We start from the raw sequence: 12,376 nt of genomic DNA on the forward strand, positions 1-12,376 counted from the left end.
TTATGCCCAGTACACCCCTTCTCCATGCTATACTACCTGTGGCAAGTGTTCTCTCTCTTTTCTTTTGTGCCTTTAGTCTCTTTGGCCGGTCTTGTTTGTCCTCCTCTTCTATTACCTAAGGACATGTGCAAACACAGGCCTGACTCCCTCTCTCTCTGCCTGTTGACTCTTAACAACAGTGGCAATAGCACATACGTAAGGAGGAGCAAATACCAACAGAGCAAGCACATGGTGGTAGTTCTCAAACCATCTATAACCGGAGAGGACATCACTGAATTTAGTGAGTCTGGATGCACTTTCTTTCTAAAATTTTTCCCAGTCTTTCATATGCTCGTGGATGTGTTTAACATTCAGAAGAGCCTGCGGCAAAGAGGTCTACAGCTTAATAACCTGGAATGTGAAGAACAGTCTCCTTTTGTTTAAGTTGAACCTGTCACTTGCCATCTGTTTCCATGTGATTTCACCAAGGTGTCCCAGTGGAAGACACTGGGAACAACCGCTTCCTCTTTCTGTGACCTCATGCTGCAGAGAGAGCACGGCCCCTCTCAGCTGCCTCTTCTCCAGGCTGAAGAATTCTGTTTTATTTGGTTGTTCCTTGTACAGGAGATACTCAGTAACATTCTGTACTTTTTCTGGTTTGACTATATTTTATTTGGGGTCAGGAAACAGAATGGGAGAGTTCAGTACAGCATGCTGTTGTAAAGTGGTTTAATGGAGTTTTTTGTTTCGTTCCCCGTTTCTTTCCTGACAATTCCTGGTATCTGCCCGTTTGTCTGCTGAGCACCGAGTTTACTGTTTTTGTTCCGTGTGTCTACTCTAACTTAACATTTTGGTGTTATCTGTGAGTGATAATAGCAAGCTTGAGATGGACACATATGTAAATTTAGAAGTATATTTAACTTTTTGTCTCACTTTGTGCTTATGTACACTAAATTTCTTCTCCTGTTTCACCTCCCAGCCACTCCTGATAGAGAAATTCTGCATGTTTTCACATTTGACCTTCATCTTCTCTGTTCTGAGTAGTGGACACCTCCTTCCTGAATACATTGAAAAGAACAGGTCCCAGAGCAAATTCCCATGGAACTTTTTGGATATTCCATCCACTGCAAAAGCTGCCCATCAGGGCCCACCATTATTTCGTATCTTTTCACCAGTGATTGATTCGTGGAAGGACATTAACTCCACATGCCAGTGTGGCTTAATTTCTTTAAGAGGCTTTGGGAAATGCCTTTTTGAAACTCAGTAGGCTGCCAACCAGCTTTCTCCTGTGGACATTTTTTGACTTAAAAAGCTGCACTAGATTAGTGAAGTGTCACTGTGTTACAAATGCCCTGGTGACTCTTTCACACTATATCATATTTACTCACTTACTCACTAATTGTTTTAGACTTAGTAGCAGCACTTTATTCAGTGTCAGTATCAAGCTTACTGGTCTACAGTTCTCTTGTCTGCTGTAGGATCTTCTTAAAAATAGTGATTATGTTAGTCACAGGTTAAAGGGGAGTTTAACGCTCAAGCAGTTAATAACTTCTCATTCTGGCAACTAGGTGGTTCTTTTTTCATTTTGTTAATTTTTTTTTTAATTTCTACCAGCACTTCTGTTTGAAACAGCCCCTTTGAATCTTCCATGAAGAAGTGCTCTGATGGGAGACCCTTACCATGCTTTTCCATGATGAACACCAACAGAAATATTTCTGCAGAGGAACTGTCTCCTCTGAGCACGCTGCTTATAACTTGATCTATTGTCTTTGCAGATACTTTGGCAGGATTCCTCATTCAGAAATGTTTTTATTCTTTTTTCAAGTTGTTTGTTAGACTCTTTGTTACTGTGTTCACTTTGTTTTTACTTTTTCAACAAATACTGTGAAAGTTGTCACTTTTAGTTTCCACTAGTGGTATTATTGCATAATGCTTTGGCTGTATTCCCATGCCCCTCTTTTTTTTTATCCATATTTTCTATTCTGCTTGACCAACAATCTCAGTTTCTATTTACCAGGCTGTCTGTATTAATTGTATCCTACACAGTTCCAAGTTTGTCACCTCCGTATTCAAGCAGGCACTACTTCTTTGTTGACAGAGCCCAGCAGGGGTGTCCTGTCACTGACAATACAGAAGAGAGTCCCAGGCCTCAGATCTGGCAAAGACCCAGGATGGCACATATACAGAACAGATGGAACCTTAGAAAGTTGTAGCTGCTCAGACTTAATCAGTTTATTACTGACACTGTCAGCTCGCTTTTTATTAGAAGACTTACAACTTGCCCAATTTGGACAGAATTTGACAGCAGTGTTATTTCAGCTTTGATGACTTAGTTTCCTTTTGATTCTACTCTGTGCAACAGTTAAGCCTAATTCTGTTCTTAAAAGTAGAATTTATGTTTTAGATCTAATAATTCAGTCAATTCTAGTTGCCACTGACCAATATCTATTCTAGTTCTACCCACTAAGCAGAATACATTTCTGTAGTTACGGATGTGTTCACTGGTTTGTCCATTCTGTTAAATCATTTTATGAAATTGGTAAATATAAATTTACCAATATAATTGGTAAATGATAATTTTACGGGAAACAAGACAGTCAATATTGATTTAATGTATGATGGATATGTATTTTGCTGAATAATGTTTTATTTCCAATCCTTAATCTGATCTTTCAGTTTTATTTTCACATTGTCAGTAGATGCTGTTACTCTTCTCATGGGCAAAATGCAGTTTTTGAAAACTCTGGCTGAATTTGAAGTCCTTGATCCAAAGCACAGAGATATGTGATTTGTTTAAGAATAGATGTAAAAGTATACCAGACCCGAGAGTATTTTTTCTGAAGCAGAACTATTTGGCTGAAATCACATTCTCAATTATTTTATGTTGGAAATACGGAAGATAATAGGTCTGGCAACATTTAAACATTGAAAAACAATTACAGTCATAACTTAACTTTAGCAAAAGATAGTGTGGAAAGCCCCACCTCACCAGATGAATCAACTAAATCCACTCCCAAACACAAAACAAGCATTACACCTGGCTCTTTGACTTCCTTGCTTGATTTGTCTCCTGTTTTTAACGCTGCCTTTCGGTGGTTCTGTGCCGTGGACTACTCACTGATGCATATGGGAATGCAGGCTAAGAGTAGTAAGTTATATGTGTTGAAGCTTAGAACTTTTATAATAAGCTAAACATTTGTAATGATAAGGGTAAACATAATTAAAGGTTACTACTTTGAAGTTACTAAAGTTACCGATTTAGGAATTAGTGAAGCCTAGCAATGATATAAATCTAGCTCTTGCTTAGTAGCAATTATAAATTTGAAACTAGTGCAGAACTATTTGATAGCAATGGCTTTCTTGCGGTCGGACAGAAATTATGTTCAGGGTAATGAACATCTTTTTTCATAATTGAAGATTATGTACTCAGTATAAAGATAATATGCATCAAAAAACCTACAAGACTTGACTGGAAAAATTATTATCTTACTGAGATTTTTTCAAGTCTCTTAGAAGGCCAGCTGAATTCCAGAAAGTGGAAAAATGCTACTATTATGCCAATACCCAAAACCAGTAAGCATATACAAGGCCTTGTGCACCAACAAGAAATTAAAGAAATTTTCAGATGTTGAATCTTCCCAAATTATTTTATGCAAGACACAACTTTGTAAGATACATTTGAGACAGTTAAGCATCTGCACTGAATCACAGTCAACAACACTAGGCAAATATGCTAGACAAAAAATGTCACTTCGTTTATGGCACTGAACCTTCTCTTTATGTTATATGTTGTATCCTATTCTTGAAATAAATTCGAATTATGTGGATTAGTAGACAGGGTAAAGCTTGACCTTAGTTCTGAATTCCTGTTGAGCTATTAATCCAAGACAACAAGAGGAGAAGTTGCTCTCATTTTCAACTCATGACACCAAGTTGCATACACAGTAGTATCTTGGATTGCTCTCACTCCTCTCTGTAGCAGCAATGCAGCTTGTTCTCTGCAGGAGATTAGCTTGTGATAAATGCTTGGATAATCATTCTGTTTGCTGTAGCAATTAGCTAATACCTTTGAAAGAATCCTTCTTGTTGATTGGAGGTGAGGATAGGATGAAATGTCTACATAGTTGTGGATGTCCCATCCCTGGAGGTGTTCAAGGCCAGGCTGGATGGGACTTTGAGCAACCTGATCTAGTGGGAGGTGTCCCTGCCCATGGCAGGGGGGTTGGAACTCGATGATCTTTAAGGTCCCTTCCAATCCAAACCATCCTATGATAATCAGCATTCTCCTAGTGGTATAATTATAAAATTGTGCCACAGCAGATTGGGTTCATTGCATTTAATTTCAGTAGTGAATAGGTTAGATGCCTGGTGAAGTCATCTAAACTTGATTTATTAGCTTGACCGTTTAATTTGACCTGTGCATTTAGTCATAATTCCTCCAAGAGCCTATGAAAATGGAAGGAAAACCACATCTAATCTTTTTTTAACCTTTTGTTCTAAAAAAAGCTTAACGTTTCACCAGAACATTGCAGGCAATTTCTAGAAGGAACGCAGTCCAAGGATACTCCCACAGAAGTGCTCTGGTGCAGTTCAGGTTGCTTAAATACCGTCTTTTATTTTAGATGTGACCCAACACGTTGACATTTTCTGAGGCAGTGATACAAAGTGTTACAAAGCTGTAAATGTTTAATAGAGGCACATTGTAAGCTATGCTGAAAGCAGTAAATAAAATTAGGGAACAAAAGTCTAGTGACTTGTTAGCTGTGTGGCAGACTGCAAGGAGTGCAGGGAGCCGAGCTGTTACACGCATCTCTGTGAGGACACACAGCTGCAAACCTGCTTGACACAAGCTTCCCGAGTTTCGTACTTGAATCTTATGCCAAGATTATGCTGCCAAATAAGCTTCTCAGCTCGCTTTGCAGTTTATATCTGTCTATTTTGCATTTCCAGGCTTTTTATTTTGTGCAGCAGTGTAACGTCATACAGCATCATTTTGCAATTGCTCTCATTATACAAAGTATGTGGTTATGATATTCATATCTATTCATACCTGACCACGGCTTTTTGAAGATGTTTTGAATCTAGGTTTCATGTAGTTCTTGCAAAGGAGAACTCTGTGTGTTCATTCAAGAGTAATAATTCATCTTTTATTAGTGTCATGATGTTACTTGGTGTTAATTGCTGTCCATAGAGAAAATGCAGTCGTGCTACGGGGCATGCCCAAATGTATGGAGGCATGTGTTCTATTTTCCGTGCTATATTTCTTCAGATGTTAGGCTAAGGATTATTTTATGACATGATTATAATATTGGTATTGTTTTATAAAGTGAGTAAATAAATTGTGATTAAAATACAGAAATATGTAAATTGGGAGGATCTGTGTTTGAGTACATGAAGTAGTATGTAATTCTGCATCAGGTTGTGACCCTCTAATATTAGAGCTAATTACCAGATAATAGTCATTTTGGGTTTTCTATTTGCAGATTAAGAATGTGATCCACTTCATAGAGATAGTGTGGAAACAGTCATTAGTACTCACAAAGCACATAAGCAATATTAGTGAATGCAAAAGAAAGACTCGTGAGGAAATCTTACCGTATGTCTAAAAATGTTCCCATAAAAATGGGTTTAAAAGTATTCAATTCAATGTTGTTTAAGTATTAAAGTTAATTTATACTTTAGTATAAAGTTAATTAAAGTCACTTAATTTTAAAAATGTATTTGTGTCTAAATTCAGTCTTGTGTGTGCAGTGTTTTTAAAGTAAGTGACATCAGTTGCGGGGTATTTGCTGACCTGTACAGTTCCTGACATGAACCAGGTGCTTCACATGTTTAACTGCCCTGGTTGGTGAGACCTAAATTATTCCTGTATAAGGAACACAGGAATTCCATCTTTCCATGATCACGTATGATCAGGCCATCACTCAAATAGTATCTAGCAATATGGGCTTGTATTCAGAGCAGCTTGACCATGTTACTGGCAGTGTATAAGGCACGGTGGCCACTTTGTGAAAAGCAAGTAAACACAAAATACTAAACATGCTCGCTGAGTGCTCTTGAGTTCCACCTGAGATCTTGTGGAAAAATACATCACGTGGTGGTGTCAGGAAAGCAGTATCATGATGGATGTTGTAAGAATTTGAGTGAAAGTTGCTTAAGTCAACAGCATTTGGACCCGTTCTGAATTGGTTGACTTTGCAGCCTTAGGTTTTTTTAAATGCTTTTTGTCTGTACTATTGGAGGCTGGAAAAAAACCCACCCCATGTATTACCTTTTTAATTAATCCGCAAGTTAATTTCTCTGAGTTGAGGAGTAGTAATGTTGCATGATGGTCTTGTCTGATATAACTGGATGCTTTAAAGACAGTGGGCAAGTTGTTCTGCAAAAATGAGATTGCTAGTTTTTAGTTAAATTGTGTGTGTGTGTTTTAATAGAAACTGAGTTTTGAAACTAGTGGAGTCTGGATTTCTCAGCCAAATGGGCTGTGCGGTAGACATTGTTGTAGCAGCATAGGTTTCTCTGCCAAAATCCTCTTCCTCTCCTCTTACGTGAGCAATTTTAGTATACATGTGCCTGTTTGTAGTGCTGCTGATCCATGCGTGTTCAGTGGGGTTTATGTTCCCAAAGGATCTGCACGTGCTCAGCAAATACGATTCAACTGTATGGTGCGTGCACTATCTGATCCTGCTGCTTTCAGAAAGTGCTTAGCAGGGAAATCTCAGTCCCCCTTGCCCCTAAGAAATGGGGAGGCTGAGAGCTAGCAGTTACTTGTGCCAGACCCAGAGGGAAAGTTGTTTGATGAAGTTGTTTGGCCAGCGATGGGTAGCCTTGAGGATGCAGGTTGGGCATCCCTACTTTGAGTCATCTGACTTCTGCTCCTGTAGGGAAGTACTAATACGTGGTTATCGACATTGTCTTCATGACAACTGATCAAAAAGAGAAATCTTACCGTTTGTTTGTGGAAGGGATCATTAGTGTTCAGTACTTGATCATTGTCAGCATAAATTTTATTACCTTTGACAAGAAAACTTTGCTTTTCTTAGAAAGAAATACAAAATTATGAACATGTTTAACATCTGTGTTCAGTAAAGTTTAATTTGGTGGCTAAGTGGCTTAAGCTTAAATTTTTTTTTCAGGAATGCATTTCATTCCCAGTAAATACAGTTAAATGTGCCAATGAAGTCTCTTATAATTGAATACTTGGTTTTGTGAGCCTATGCACTGCTCATCACAGGACTTGCATGAAAACTAAAACTGAATGAAACCTCAACCTGTGAAGATGAGGCGGAGTGGAGGCTTCTTACTTTGTATCTACTTTCTTATTTCCTTTCTTGTATTATCTCTTTAGTTCGGTTGTGATCATTCCATTAATTTTTTCCCCGCTTTGTTTACTTTTGTTCTCTTTTTTCTGACCTACAGAAGAACCCTACCTTACCTTGCTGCCATGTACTCAGCCTGTATGAGCAGGCGTTTGTTTCATTCTTGCACTGTTTCTTTCACTAGCGAGTTCATCAAGTTATGCTCCAGAATTGTATAAGCTGGTCCATTAGTTGGTGTTACACACTGGTTTGGAGCTTTTATATGACCAGAAGGAATAGAAAGCAGTTTCTCAAATTCCCAGCTAATGGTTTGAGCAGTCAGCAGGGACCTCATATGAAGGAATTCATTTTCTTTGCCACTTTACCATGTACTTTCTTCTTTGGGCTGGCATCGCTTTTGACTCAGCTGAGTGCTGGTTTAAGAAGATTGTTTTGTCTATGAAAAAGTCAATATGGAAATTCTGTTCAGGTGTCAAAAATGATGATATTTAAGCAGGTATCTCCTCTCAGTCTTCTTCTAAAATTCCTTGGGGAAAAGAAAATGTGATCCCCTGGAGTATAATGATACACTGCAGCTGAGGTTTCCGTGGGAAGAAGAGTCCTGTGGTAAAGACAAATTTATCAAAAAGGGAAGGACATCCTGCCGTATCTGCTTGGACATATAGATGACACAGCTTGACTGATATCAAAAGCTTCTGTAAGACACTGTAATGCTCCTGATTCCTGAACTCCTCTGCTATTCTATTCTACAGAGACAATTTTAGTTAATACTGCTTTCATTCCAGAAACAAGTCTGAAGTGTAGAAAATGAAGTTGTAAGTATTTGCGGGGTGTGTACAAGGAGGAGGATGCTCTTTTGCAGGAACCTACATGGACGAAAGGGATCCCTGCTGAATGTCTTTATGCCAGGTGGGGAGGGGAGACATCTTACAGTTGCAGAAAGATGAGCAAAAATTTACACAGCTCTGCAGAAACAGACATACAGAATTGTTTCACAACCATTACTAAGGTGGATTGTACATTCAGGTTATTCATACTAAGTTAAAGAATCTCATAGTGGTAGTTACTCAGATGTGCTTGTGCATTTAGAGGCTGCATGTTCCTGTTCCATAGTGGTGTGAGGATGTGGGGGGAGCCTGCTTCTCTACATACTTATCATCTGGTGTAATTAATGTGATGGCTCAGGAAGGAGGAGGAATCTAGAACTTAGAGAAGTTTGGTGGAGACAGTCTGACTAAGTTCAAACTGCTAAAAAGGGCAAGATCTGGGTGTGAGCTCAACCACTGCCCTGCTGATAGAGCCTATGGCTTAATTATTAGCGAGGTTTTCTGGCATGGCTTTGGTTTACGTTCCCTAGTGCTCTCCTGTATCATACCTGGGGACTGGTTGAGGAATACTGTGCCAGGAACCAGTCCGCACATGCAGTAGGAACATCCCAGCACCAGGTTTGGCTGCCTGTGTAGTGCTATGAGGACATTCCTAGCCTCTGCTAGCTCAGAAACAGCTGCATGCCCCTAATCAACATGCTGGGGTGTGCAACACAGACCTAGGTTTCACGATATGAAAACGCCACTTTGGGCTGTAATTCAGACCTCACACTATTGCAGATGGGGAAGGGAGCCTACAGATTATTATTTCTTATGACACTACATGGGGCAAGGAAGAGACCTGCTGTTGAGTGCTTTGGAGTACAGATGTGGCAACTGTGTCACTTGGCTTTGAAGCCATAAAGTAATTTCTGGCTTGTCAGCCTCCATTTACTCTCTTGCTAGTAGAAGCTGCCAGGCCCATTCTGCTGGTAAACTCACTGGGCCTCTCTTTTCTTTTCTTGGAACCAGCACCTAGTAGAGGTGGGCAGGGTGGTTCGTTTTTTTAAACTGGTTCCACTGAAGAAGCTGGTTTTATCACTAGTTATGTTTCTAATACATAGTGTGCAAACCACTGCGTTGACAAGTCAAGAAGCAGCTCAGTGCTCTAAGGTGAGGTTGAAAAAGTTATAATGATCTGTAAAATCTGAGACAAATCCCATCAAAAATAATTCTGAGAAATTGTATTTTGTTTGTTTGTGTGTGTAGACGCAGGGTGGAGTGCTGTGAAGGGTCTGTGCACATAGGTCCGTGCAGGATTTTGTATTTACACATACTATAATGTACTTAAGCAAATTCTGTTTGTGTTTTCACTGTCATCATCTCTGCTCTGCGTTTCGTATTGTGACTTAGCTCTTCTGTGACTTGAGATCCTAGAATCGTAGAATCATTGAGGTTGGAAAAGACCCTTAAGAACTGACACTACTCTCTTAATTTCTCTGAGCTGTAAAGGTTTGTGTCCATCTGGATTCTGTCTTCAAAAAAAGCTCTCCTGTTTCAGCATCAAGTTGTGTGGTTTAGATCCTGTGCTTTCTGCTCACATGTTGGAGGTTTTCCTTAGGTTTCTGGCAATGTGTTGATTCTTTAATTTTTTATGACTGACTGACACATTGAATTTGGGAGCTTTATGTAAGTATTTCCAAGTTCCCTGTCTTTTCAGGGAATTTGAGGAAGCCTACATTTTCAGTTTATGACTATTCAACATTGATCCATGAAGGTCATATACTGGATATAATCACTGTCTTTCTGATGATTTTTCCAGCTCTGCTCTCTCAGTGAGTTACCTGAGATCTAATTAGACTTTGTCAGCCTGATCTAATCAGCTCCTTCGTAGCTTTTGTTCCAAGTGCCCTGAACTCTTGTCCTGCTTGTACATGCTTGTTCTGGCTCTTTGGTGTCGGATGTTGCTTGGGTGTAGAAATGGAGAATAACAAATAAAGAAAAAACTCTGTTTATATATTTTAGTGAGTATTTCTTGTTTCCTTATTTTTAGGAGCTGTTTTCTTCTTGACGCTTGACTTCCCTGGGAGTTACTTGTTTTACCTGCGGGTGTTTCTTTAATTTTTTCCTCCCACCCAATGTCCTTGATAAATTTCTTCACAGATGGGAATTGAGGATACTTACCTTCCTGCTAGACGCCCGATTTGATTCCTTAGACATACTTGCAGTGTTTCTCCGTGGCCTCCTGGCTCTGTGTAAACAGGGAGATGAGTCATAACTCCTTTGGCTTCACAGGGATAATACGTATCACTTCCACCCAGGCGTTTTAGCATGTCTGTGTTAGTTCTTGTTTGAAGTCCTTGCTAATTACATATTAATTAAAGGTAGTAGATGAGGCTGTAAAAGAAAAAAAATAATGTTAAGGTTTACTTAAGTAAGTGAACAGAATTAAAGACACTTAACTTTTCCCTGACAGAAATTTGTTTTTGCAATCTGTTTTTTTTCCTGTTTCACGTCTCCTTTGGGATTTAGCTCACTACACAGACTGATCACTAGGTAGAAATCATATTTTCATTGTATTTCTTTCATTTTCTCATGTTGTTGTCTCCATTTTCTGAGCAAATTTTCATCTGTAATTAATAATTCGGTTTTATTTTGATGTACAAGTAATAATTTTGAAACATCTAGGACATCGCAAACATACTATAGTCTTACTTAAATCACATGACTATGTTTATCAGTCAGCATGAAAACAAAATGCTACAATCTAACAGAAGATACTATATAAAAATACTTGCATGTATGTAATGTATGTAATAGATATAATATAACATCCCTTCCAACATTTAACATTCTGTGATTGTGTTATTGACATCTATTTTAAAACTGATTAAGAGGTCCTTGTGAACTATAAGAGCTAATTAATTTTAAAATCCAGCATTCATTTGTATAAAAATACAAATAGGTTTGTAAATCATATTGTCCAAGAAGTAGCCCAAAATGTTAGGCATTAGATTTAGTTCATACTGGTTTTTAAGCAAAAAACCACCATAAACTTAGATATTTTAATGAGATTTTCCTCATACAAAACATTCATACCTTTGCAACTATGGAATTCTGTAAGAACAGATAAAAAAGACCTTATGCTAAGATTTTGAAATTATATTAACGTGATATGAAATAAGTCTGACGTAAAATGTGCCAGAGTTTAATAATTGGTGTACTAATATGTTTGATTATTTTTTTTTCCTTCACAATTGGACACACAGTAATTCATTGGAATGGCTAGATTTTATCCTGTGTAGTAATTAGAGACAGGTAGCGTGGGTACTACCGAATACTTTCAGAACATGGTACAAATATATTTCAGGTGAGAATGAGCGTCTTTGCAGCAGAGTTGGATGTTGCTGCCCTGCTGCAGCCTGGCTGGCTCCTCTTCGTGGCACTGGAGTGCCTTTGACCCCCTCGGCTGGGCGCAGAAGGGGACGTGCCCTGCGTTGTGGGGTGCTGTGCCCAGGCAGGCTGTGTCTGACAATGTCTGAGTCACTGCAGGAGCCAGACGAAGCCGCTGCTGAGCCAGAGCTCATAGATAGATACCCCTGGAGCCTGGCAGGTTTTGGGAAGAGCCCGTTCTTTGCCTGGTTGTCTTTGTTGCTCTTGATTTCCAGAAAAGCAGAACCAGCACATGAACAGGCTCTGCAGACACGCACGTTGGACGTGCAGTGCTTCACTGAGGCTCTGCTCTGTCGGGTAAAGAGAACTGCGGTGTCTTCACCTAGGACATCATTTGCCCACAGTCCGGAAACACACACACAACACAGGATTTCCCTTTTGAAAAAGGGAATTGAATAGCTTTTCTCCCCAAAGGGTTTTATAGTCAAGAGGTAGAAGAGACTGCTTGGAACCTGTTTGAGATGCATGGACTTCATATGGGCTGCAGTGAAAGGGTCTGGGAAATTCTAAGTCATTCTAGGGAACTGGTAACTTGTGGTGCTGTCCTCGTTTGGTTTGAGGTTACTCTATGTCTGTAGAGGTGTCTTGTCTTTGGACCTGCCCTCTCTCTCTCCCTCCATGCACCTAGATGTTTTAACAGATTAATTTACTTATTGAATTTATATTTTCTCTTACAGCTTCTTTCCTAAAGAAAGCTTTATCGTTGTATAGACTGTAATGCCATTGTCTTTCTGCTTTTATAAATGCTTATCTGAATCAATTGTCCAGTATTTCAGAAATATGTGATGAGAGGGTATAAAAACCATAAATTTCCTCTCT

At 39.1% G+C, this 12,376-nt stretch overlaps 1 protein-coding gene across 1 annotated transcript in view; it reads left to right on the forward strand.

Annotated features, from left to right (window-relative positions):
- The window catches only part of PAWR (PRKC, apoptosis, WT1, regulator), an 84,361-nt gene that overhangs the window by 45,015 nt on the left and 26,970 nt on the right, over positions 1-12,376 (forward strand). The gene's annotated exons all lie outside the window — the stretch shown is intronic.

This window comes from Calidris pugnax, unplaced genomic scaffold (genome assembly GCF_001431845.1).
Source record: "Calidris pugnax isolate Ruff unplaced genomic scaffold, ASM143184v1 scaffold44, whole genome shotgun sequence".
Taxonomy (NCBI): domain Eukaryota; kingdom Metazoa; phylum Chordata; class Aves; order Charadriiformes; family Scolopacidae; genus Calidris; species Calidris pugnax.